This window comes from Dasypus novemcinctus, chromosome 18 (genome assembly GCF_030445035.2).
Source record: "Dasypus novemcinctus isolate mDasNov1 chromosome 18, mDasNov1.1.hap2, whole genome shotgun sequence".
Lineage (NCBI taxonomy): Eukaryota > Metazoa > Chordata > Mammalia > Cingulata > Dasypodidae > Dasypus > Dasypus novemcinctus.
The window spans coordinates 81,247,299-81,256,155 of NC_080690.1; the positions used below are offsets into that span (position 1 = coordinate 81,247,299).

The 8,857-nt window shown below is 55.5% G+C and overlaps 1 long non-coding RNA gene across 3 annotated transcripts; it reads right to left on the reverse strand.

Annotated features, from left to right (window-relative positions):
* Positions 1–1,304: 1,304 nt before the first annotated feature.
* LOC111758716 (uncharacterized) lies at positions 1,305–6,985 on the reverse strand. 3 transcript variants are annotated; one of them, XR_009181676.1, is made up of 3 exons: positions 6,874–6,985; positions 3,369–6,123; positions 1,305–2,365 (listed from the first exon to the last, which is right to left on the reverse strand). It is a non-coding gene; the product is annotated as an uncharacterized lncRNA (long non-coding RNA). The 3 variants fall into 3 exon arrangements; XR_011646407.1 differs by having other exon boundaries at positions 3,369–4,015; positions 5,939–6,985; XR_009181675.1 differs by having other exon boundaries at positions 3,369–3,513; positions 3,857–6,985.
* Positions 6,986–8,857: the final 1,872 nt, after the last annotated feature.

Here is an 8,857-nt window from a genome sequence, read left to right on the forward strand (position 1 = left end):
CCAGGAGTGGCACCGCAGGCAGACAGCTGAAGCAGCAAGATGATGCAACAAAAAGAGTCACAGATTCCCAGTGCTGCTGACAAGAATACAAGCAGACACAGAGCACACAGTGAATGGACACAGAGAGCAGACAATGGCGGGGAAGGGGAGAGAAATAAAAACAACAACAATTGTTAGGGATTAAACCGTGCCCACCAGAAAGCTACAGTGAAGTTCTACCCTCCAGTGTCGCAGAACCTTATTTTGGGGACAGGGTTGTTGCAGATGAATTGGTTAAATTAAGAGGAAGTCTTGCTGCAGTATGGTGGGCCACGAGTCTAATTGACTGGTGCTCTTGTAGGAAGAGGAAATCTGAACACAAGTTAGGAATAGGCAAGGAAGGATTCGCTCCTACACATTTCAGAGGAAGCATGGTCCTGGCAGCACCTTGATTTCAGACTCCTAGCCTCCAGAACTGAGACAATAAATTTCTATGTTTGTTTTTTTCTTTAGGAGACACAGGGAACCAAACCTGGGACCTCTCATATGGGAGGTGGGCTCTCCGCTGCTTGAGCCACATCCACTCCCTGCCCATTTGTTTTTTGCTCGTTGTCTGCTCGTTGTCTGCTCGTTGATTTTGCTTGATGTCTGTCTGTTGTCAGCTCATTGTTTGTTTGTTTCCTTTAGGAGGCACCTGGAACTTCCATGTGGGAGTTGGGCACTCAACTGCTTGAGCCACCTCTGCTCCCCATTTCTGTTGTCTTGAGTCACCTCGTTTGTGGTATTTTGTTACAGCAGCCCCAGGAAATGAAGACACAAACCTACGCTGTCACTAATGAACCTCAACGTTTCCCCCTAAACTTCCTACAAGTGGTGTCGAGAGCATCTAACGTCCTGCAGATACGACTAATACCTTAGTTCAGCTACCACTCCTGTGAGCAGGTTCTCTTGGTCACCATGTGGCCCCTTTCCACCAACCCTGCTCCTTAATTTCTCTTGTGTAGACTAGAATTCTGAAACCAGCACGGCAGGAAAAGCCCACGTTTCTGTAACAGAAGGAACGATCAGTTCAAATGCACAGCGGGGTTTGCCAGAAAACACCTACTTACACACTTTGGGTTTGATGGTTATGTAAGGTCTCAGCTGTGCAGGAAATACGCGGTCGCTGCTCAAGCTGCCTTAAGGAAGCAGAAATGGATGAGCGTGTGGAGATTGGAAGACGACTGCTGGATTCGTGGAGGATGGTTGGTATTTGACAAGAGTCACCCTATAGGCTCATAAGCTCTAAGCCCCCTCTCAATCGGAAGCAGAGCAGGCATCACCATCAAAAATCCTCATGATTGAGGAGTGAACACACATAAGGGGGGAATGCAACCACGGACCAAAGCAGACTTATTATTGCAGTGACAGAAGAACTTGTAACATTGATATAAAGACAGTGGTCCCCCAGGTTCTGAGGGGAGGGAGAGGGAAGAGTAGGTGCAATATGGGGCATTTTAAAGGCATTGGAATTGTTCTGCATGATATTGCAGTGACGGATACAGGCCATTATACATTTTGTCAAAAGTTATAAAATTATACAGAGCAAAGTGCAAACCATAAACTATAGACCAAGGTTAGTAGTAATGCTTCAATGTGTGTTCATCAATTGTAACCAATGCAACATGCTCATGTAAGATGTTATTAATAGGGCGAAATGTGAGGGGAGAGAGGGTGGGTTATATGGGAACCTCCTATATTTTCCTTTTGTTTTTTTTTAAGAGATACCAGAGATTTAACCCAGGACCTTGTGCATGGGAAGCAGGTGCTCAACCACTGAGCTACTCCGACTCCCAATCCCTATATTTTCAATGTAACTTTTCTGTAATCTAAAACTTTTTTAAAATAAAGTTTTTAATCTTTTTAAATTTATTTTGAGAGCACGAACTTTTTAAAAATTTGCAGTATATGGGAGTTTTTTTTAAATTTAACTTTATTTTGTACATTTAACAATTGAAAATATAAACAAGTAAAAATTTAAGGGAAGCAGATTTGGTCCAATGGATAGGGTGTCCGCCTACCACACTGGAGGTCCAAAGTTCAAACCAGGACCTCCTGACTCATGTGGTGAGTTGGCCCACGCGCAGTGCTGATGCGCACAAGGAGTGCCCTGCCACGCAGGGGTGTCCCCCGCGTAGGGAAGCCCCATGCGCAAGGAGTACGCCCCTTTACGAGGGCCACGCTGTGCAATAAAAGTGCAGCCTGCCCAGGAATGGCGCTGCACACACGGAGAGCTGACGTAGCAAGATGACGCAACAAAAGGAGACGCAGATTTCAGGTGCTCCTGACAAGAATACAAGCGAACATATAGAAGAACACACAGTGAATGGACACAGAGAGCAGACAACTGGGGGAGGGGCGGAGAAGGGGAAAGAAATAAACAAAAATAAATGTTAAAAAAAAAATTTTAAAACCACAGTTGAATAAAAACATACATTTCTCAATTAAATGTACTGGCTACATACAAAAAATTTTTTGAATCATATAATATGTTACACAATATATTTAGTTTTTAGTAAAGCAATCATGCAGTATTTGTCCTTTTGTGTCTGGCTTGCTTCGCTCGACATACTGTCCTCCAGGTTTAAAATAAAGCTTTCTAAAAAAAGATTTACACTGTAGAATGCCTCCTAGCAATTCCGCCTCTATGAATTTATTTATACTATTGAAATAATGAACTTATGAACACAGTGTCAATTGCTGCATCATTTATAAAACTGAAAGTCAGAAAATTATCTATATATCTCTCAGTGGAGCACTAAGGTGCATCCATACAATGGAATATTGTGCAGCTGTCGAAAAGAATATGACAACTCTATATGCTCTAAGAAAGTGCTCTAAGACTTACGGGCAAGTTAAAAAATCAAGATGCACCATTTTTGTTTGCAAAGATCAGGAGACAGATGGGGCAGAGGAAAGGGGGTGATACAAGAGGCAGTTAGGAAGTACTGCCCACTCCATACGTTTTTACAGCTTTTGTATTTGGTGCCACGAACATGCTCACATTTACCCAACCAGCTAGTCATGCATCCATAACTGACCCGTTCGACAGCCCATTTGAGAATCCATTGGTTTATGCATTCATCCATTCATCAGTCTTTTCTTCATTCATTTATCCATCTACCCACCCACTCTTCCATCCATCCACCCCACCTACTCATCCATCCATCCACCCACTCACCCATCCATCCATCCACCCACTCACCCATCCATTCATCCATCCATGCATCTACCCATTCACATGTAAGGGGATTCTCCATCTCCCAATCCTTCTCCCTCTCCCGTCAAGACGCGCCTTCCACGTGCTGCTTTGCAGCCCAGGGATCCGTGCCTCCCGTACCCTAACTCACCCCTTTCTGAGCAGGGTTTCCATGCAGCATCCCTGTCATGACTGTCAGTCACTGCACACCAGGGCCTTCGGGTCAGTCCCCCAATCCAGGTACAGAAGGCAAAGAGCTTGTGAATGCACAAATATGGGAAAACACAAGGCTCGCCCTGCAGGGAGGAAAGTGCTTGGAAATGCAGTGCAGTGTTAAGTGACTAAGAACAAGGCACCCGAGCAATAGTGCCATCATGGTGGCGGGCGGGCTTCTAAGATGGTGCAGGTGGAATGCCTTGTGAAATCCCTGCCCCAAGTGGGAGTGGGCCCAGTGGCTTGCTTACAACCAACGGAACATGGCAAAGGCGATGGGATGTCAATTCTGTGATTAGGTTACAGAGTGGGTTGAACGGTTGCCCCAAAAAGCTATGACCACATCCTGGGGTCTGGGCATGTGCTCTTACTTGGGGAAAGGGTCTTTGTGGAGATTAGTAAGTAAGGAGGCCTAGATGAGCTCACCGTGGGTTATCCAGCTGGGCCCTGAATCCAATGAGGGGTGTCATTGGATTATGAGACGCAGAGGAGAGATGAACAGGGAGAAGAGGAGGGGTCCACGTGCATATGGAGGCAGAGGGTGGGGTGATGCAGCCACACACCGAGGGAGGTGGCGCCTCCAAGCTGGAAGAGGTGAGAAAGGCGTCTTGGTTAGTCAAAGGGCTGCCGATGCCGAGTTCCGGAAAGGGGGTGCCTTATATTAAGGGTAGAAGTTCACAGTGCTGGGACCATGAAAAGTCCAAACTGACCCACAGAAACTCTGAGGTCATACATGTGTGTTGCCTTAGCCTCTAGGTTTCGAGGGATTTGTTACGTGATAGTAGATAACCGGTCCATCATCTTCATCATCACTTTGTCCTAAGTGCTTTTACGAGGCAGTGATATTGCCTGATTTAATCTCCCCACAGAAGTAGAGTCACCACGTTATGGATGAGGGAACTATTCCTGAGTTCACAGAGTGAGCGAGTGAACGGGCTGGGATTCCAACTCAAAAAGCCTGCTTCCAGGTGCTGTGCTTCCGAGCCGCGTCCAGAATCCGCCTCTTCCCTGCTGAGTGCCGTCGGTTCACCTTCCTCAGCCTCGACTCCGCGAAGGGATGTGGGAGAGAGACGAGGCTGGGGCCAGAGCAGGGAGGGCCTTGAAAACCAGACAAGAGTCTGGACTTGATCCTATAAAAACGGTGGCAGGGGAGTGACCTGACTGGACTTTTTCGGGTGCACCGAGGGGCCTTGCAGCTTGTGCGTTGAGAACACTGAGCCCGTGCCGGGGGCAGGCTCGGCGGACACTCTCTGGATGGACTGCCCATGTAGCCTCACAGAACCCCCTCATGGGAGCTGAGGGGGCTGAAGGCCAGAGGGGTCGTGTCGTCGTCCCAAAGAGCACAGCAGCGCCCAGTGACGTTTGAGGCAAGGGTCTGTGCAGGGCCCCCAGGTACCTTCTGTGGGGACCTCAGGCAACTCCCCCAGTTCCCACCTGTCTTGGTTTGCCAAAGGGCTGCTGACGTGAAGTACCAGAAATGGGCTGGCTTTCATAATGGGGTTTCAATTTGGGGTAAACGCTTAGGTTCTGAGGGCATGAAATGCCCAGGTCAGGGCACCATCAGAAGTGCCTTCCCACCAAAGTTGGCTGCTGGTGATCCTGGGTCCTGCCCCCTGGCCATCAGACACGGGGCTCGTCTCCTCGGCCTTGAGCTGCTCCGTGGGCCAGCCCCTCGGGTCCCTTTCTGGCCTCTGTGCGCCGCTGATTCCAGACCCCAGGGCCTCTCCCAGCCTCTCGGGGATTCTCTACCTTTCCACAGCTGTGGGTTGACCTGGAGTCCTCATTCTCTCTTCTCCTTTCTCTCCCACGGAAGTGTCAAGATGGTGACTTTCTTGTTCTGTGTTTTCTCCTTTCTCTCTGTGGTCTCAGTTTATAGAAGACCCAGCAAGAGCAAGGAGACCAACCTGCCTCAGGCCTCCCTGATGCGGTCCACTCAAACGCCTGAAGATCTAGCCAAGCGAGCTAATCAAAGTGAATCTAATGCAATCAAAGGGCCCCGCACCCCCAGGAGTGGGCGGAAAAGGAGCCCAGGCTCACCCTCGGTGCTAAGCTCAGCCCGCAGGGCGCCCCGCCAGCAGGACTAGTGGCCTGGGTCCCGGGAAGTGGAGGCTGGAGGCCCTAACCCAGGTCCTGGAGGAATGGGGACCTTCCCCGCTTCCCTCTGCCAAGCGCGTACCAGGTACGCTCTGACTGACTCCTCCCAGCAGCCCTGGACAGAGGCACCTGGGGGCTCCGTGCCCCTGAGAAGCTACCTTGGGCCGAGCTCTAGGATGCTGCCCTCGCGGGGCGCCCAGGACGGTGCAGCGGGCAGACAAGCAGGCAGGCGTGAATCACACAGTGCGCCCGAGGAGAGCACGCTTCTGCAGCACTTGCTGCAGGAACCCGACCTGACTGGAGCGCTGGGAGGGCTTCCCGGGCCTGGGGGCCCCTGAGCTGAGGACTGAAGGAGGCAGGGAGGAGGGAGGGGCCGTGCACCCCGGGCAGGTCTCAAGGTGGAGGTTTACGGACCTGAGCAAGGAGCCGCTGGAGGGCAGGTCGTCCGGGGAGCCCCCAGGCGCCCTCCTGAAGCCTCGGAAGTGAGGGCCGGGGAAGCGAGCACAGGTGTTCTAAAACACGGAGACTTGCTGCAGAGGTCTGGGCGGAGCGGAAGCCGCGCACCCACAGGTAGGAAGCCGCTGCGGCCGTCGGCGACCCTGGGGTCGTGGGGGTGAGAAAGGCGCGGCTTCTGGAGCAGGGACGCAGTGGCTTCGGGGCGCCGGCCCGCAACTGGCCCGCGAGGCGCAGAGCCGGCGCCTGAAGCGGCCCCTCCGGCCCCACCCCCGACACCCTACAGCCTGCGGGGACGCTGAACCCAGTCCTCCCGCCTCCACTGGCCCCTGCGCCGGGAGCCCAAGGTGGGGAAGCCCGGCGAACACCTCGGGCCGCGCCCGCACCGGGAGGACGGCCGGCGAGCGGCGGAGGGGGGGGGGGCGCAGGGCGGCGGGGGCGCCGCGGCCTCAGCGAGGCGGGCAGGCCGAGAACCGCACCCGGGCCGGGCGGCGGGGGCGGCGGCGGCGAGGGGCCCGGCACCGCGAGCCGGGGCGGGCCGGGCACGCTGGGGACTGGGCGAAGCGCCGGTCATCGCGGGTCGGGGTCGCGTGGGGGCAGGAACCAGGCGAGCCCAGCGGGAGAGCGCGGCGGGGGCGGCGAGGCCCTTCTTGGTCCCCGGGGCCGCGCCCAGGATGAACCTGCAAAGCGGGGCTGGAGGGGGAGAGAAGAGGAGCGAGGTGGGGAGGAGGGGAGGAAGAAGCAGGTTTGGAGCTGAGGTGGGCAGAGCAGGCATCTGGGGTGGCGGTGGCCAGACGGGAGGGTAGGAAGAGGGACTGGGGCCCAGGGGGAGGGCAGGAGGGAGGGGCTGCGCTCAGCCCTTGGGGAGGGGTGAGGGGGCAGGAGAGCCAAGCAACCTTCCGGGGCAGGGTGCGCAGGCGCTGGAGCCGCAGCCCCTCTTAGGCTCCAAGGGGCCTCGCCACCTGCACCTGCGGCGGCGACACCCCCACCCGAGCTGCAGCCGCGCCGCCCGGCCCTGGGCGGGGGCTTCCGGGCCACCTTGGCTGGACCGTGGCGCCATCCGGTCAGGAGGCCTTAAGATGGGGGCCTCAGGCCTCAGAGGCGGGCCCTGCAGCTCCCGCACCGGCTCCTGCGCCTTTCCAGGCAGCCCCGCCTCCCGGGGCACCGCACTCCACACTCCGCCTCACCTTTGCTGGAGGCTCTGGCCGTGCCCGCCCGAGGGAGCCGCAGAGGTGACCTGGGCTGCTCCTTACTCCGTCGACTTCTGCTCCGAGTACTGGCCTGTGAGGGAGCAGGGAGAGGCGCAGGCCTAGACGCTCTGCAGTGCCTGCGAGGCAGCTGCCAGCCCGCAGGTGGGTGCCCAGCGGGGGAAGACTGAGGGGCTTAGGTGCTATCTAGCAGATCGCAAAGCGCCTGTCTTGGGAAGCCCTGAGAGGTGGTGGGAGCGATGCAGCCGAGTGGCAGGAGAGAGGGAACGGGGCAGCACGCGGGCAGGAGCCGAGGGCCCAAGTTCAGCAGCCCGGCCACTTATGCTTTCTGGTGCCTCAGTTTCCTCATCCGTATCAGCGACAAGGGTACTTGCCTCACGGCTTCTGAGGATGATTAAATGAGTTAATACATGTAAGCCCTTACAAAGCAGGCTAGTTAGGCAATCAACAGACAGATCTGGAACCTGGCAGAAAAACCGCCACCATCAACACGTGGACATCGGCTCCCCCAGGATGGCTGCAGCAGACCCCCCGAGAGACTGCCCCATTCAGAACGAGATCTAGGGAAGCCAGAAGCCGGGGACGGCTCCACCCTCCCAGGGGATCGAGGGGCGGGGGAATCAATCAAAACAGCAGACAGCTGGGACTCCTCCATGCCATTAGCAAGGGGACGGAATAACTAACGGTTCAGAGGGCAAGCACAAAGGCCCAGCAGGCCCTCTTGCCTCTTGACCCCTGCTCTCGCCATTTCCCTCCCCCCTGCCACGGTGAACATGCAAAGAGAACTTGAGGTTTATAAAGGGGAACTGTAGTCTATAAATGAGCCCTCTTCATCACTCTTCAGCCCCTTCCTCTCTACCTGGGACCCCTCATGTTATTTTCTCCCATTTCTCTTGCCATTCCTTAATAAAGTACTGGCCTAGCTAACCTAGCCCCTGAAATTCCTTTTTTTTGGCTTAGCTGAGAACCTAGAGGAAACCCGACTGCCCTTAAAAGAGGGCCTGGCTTGCAGTGCCCACTGCGCTGGCTTGTATCAGACCTCGTCCTGGCCCGTTCTTGAGGTCCTTCAGCAGGCGTGCTGCCAAGCCACTTCCTTGGCTGTCACATGGACCCAACACCTTTCTTGGTATCAAGTGAGGACAGCACGCCGTGGCTGCTTCTGGGTGCTGGCGCTGGGCCAGGCGCAGTGCGAAGCGTTCTGCACTCACGCCTGCGCTTGTCAAGAGCAGCCCTTCCTGGCGGAGCACCGTCACCCCTGCTGCATGAGGGGACACCGAGGCGTTTGCCCAGGGCCAGTTCTTCCAGACTGCCCAGCACCTAGGCCTTCCCACCTCCGGGATTCTGCAAGGCGGCACCAGCCACCCAAGCTCCCGTGCAGCAGGGTGCAGGGCAGTAGCTGAGGTCTGGCCCACTGGACACTGTGCACTGGACCTGGAGCCAGGAGCGAATGAGGCAAAGCAGGGGTCGTGGAGGACTCAGCGGGCAGAGGGGAAGGCTGGCTCGGGGGGGTGGGGTGGCCAGCGCTGTGCTCTCCTCCCTGGGCAGCTGGAGAGGTGAAAACCGAGTGTGGCCCCCAGGACACTGGGCGAGGACTCAGGGTGAGGGTGCACTTCAGAGAGGGGGTGGGCCATCTGCACACCCACCCGCTGGGTTCCCAGGACCCTGCCTGTGG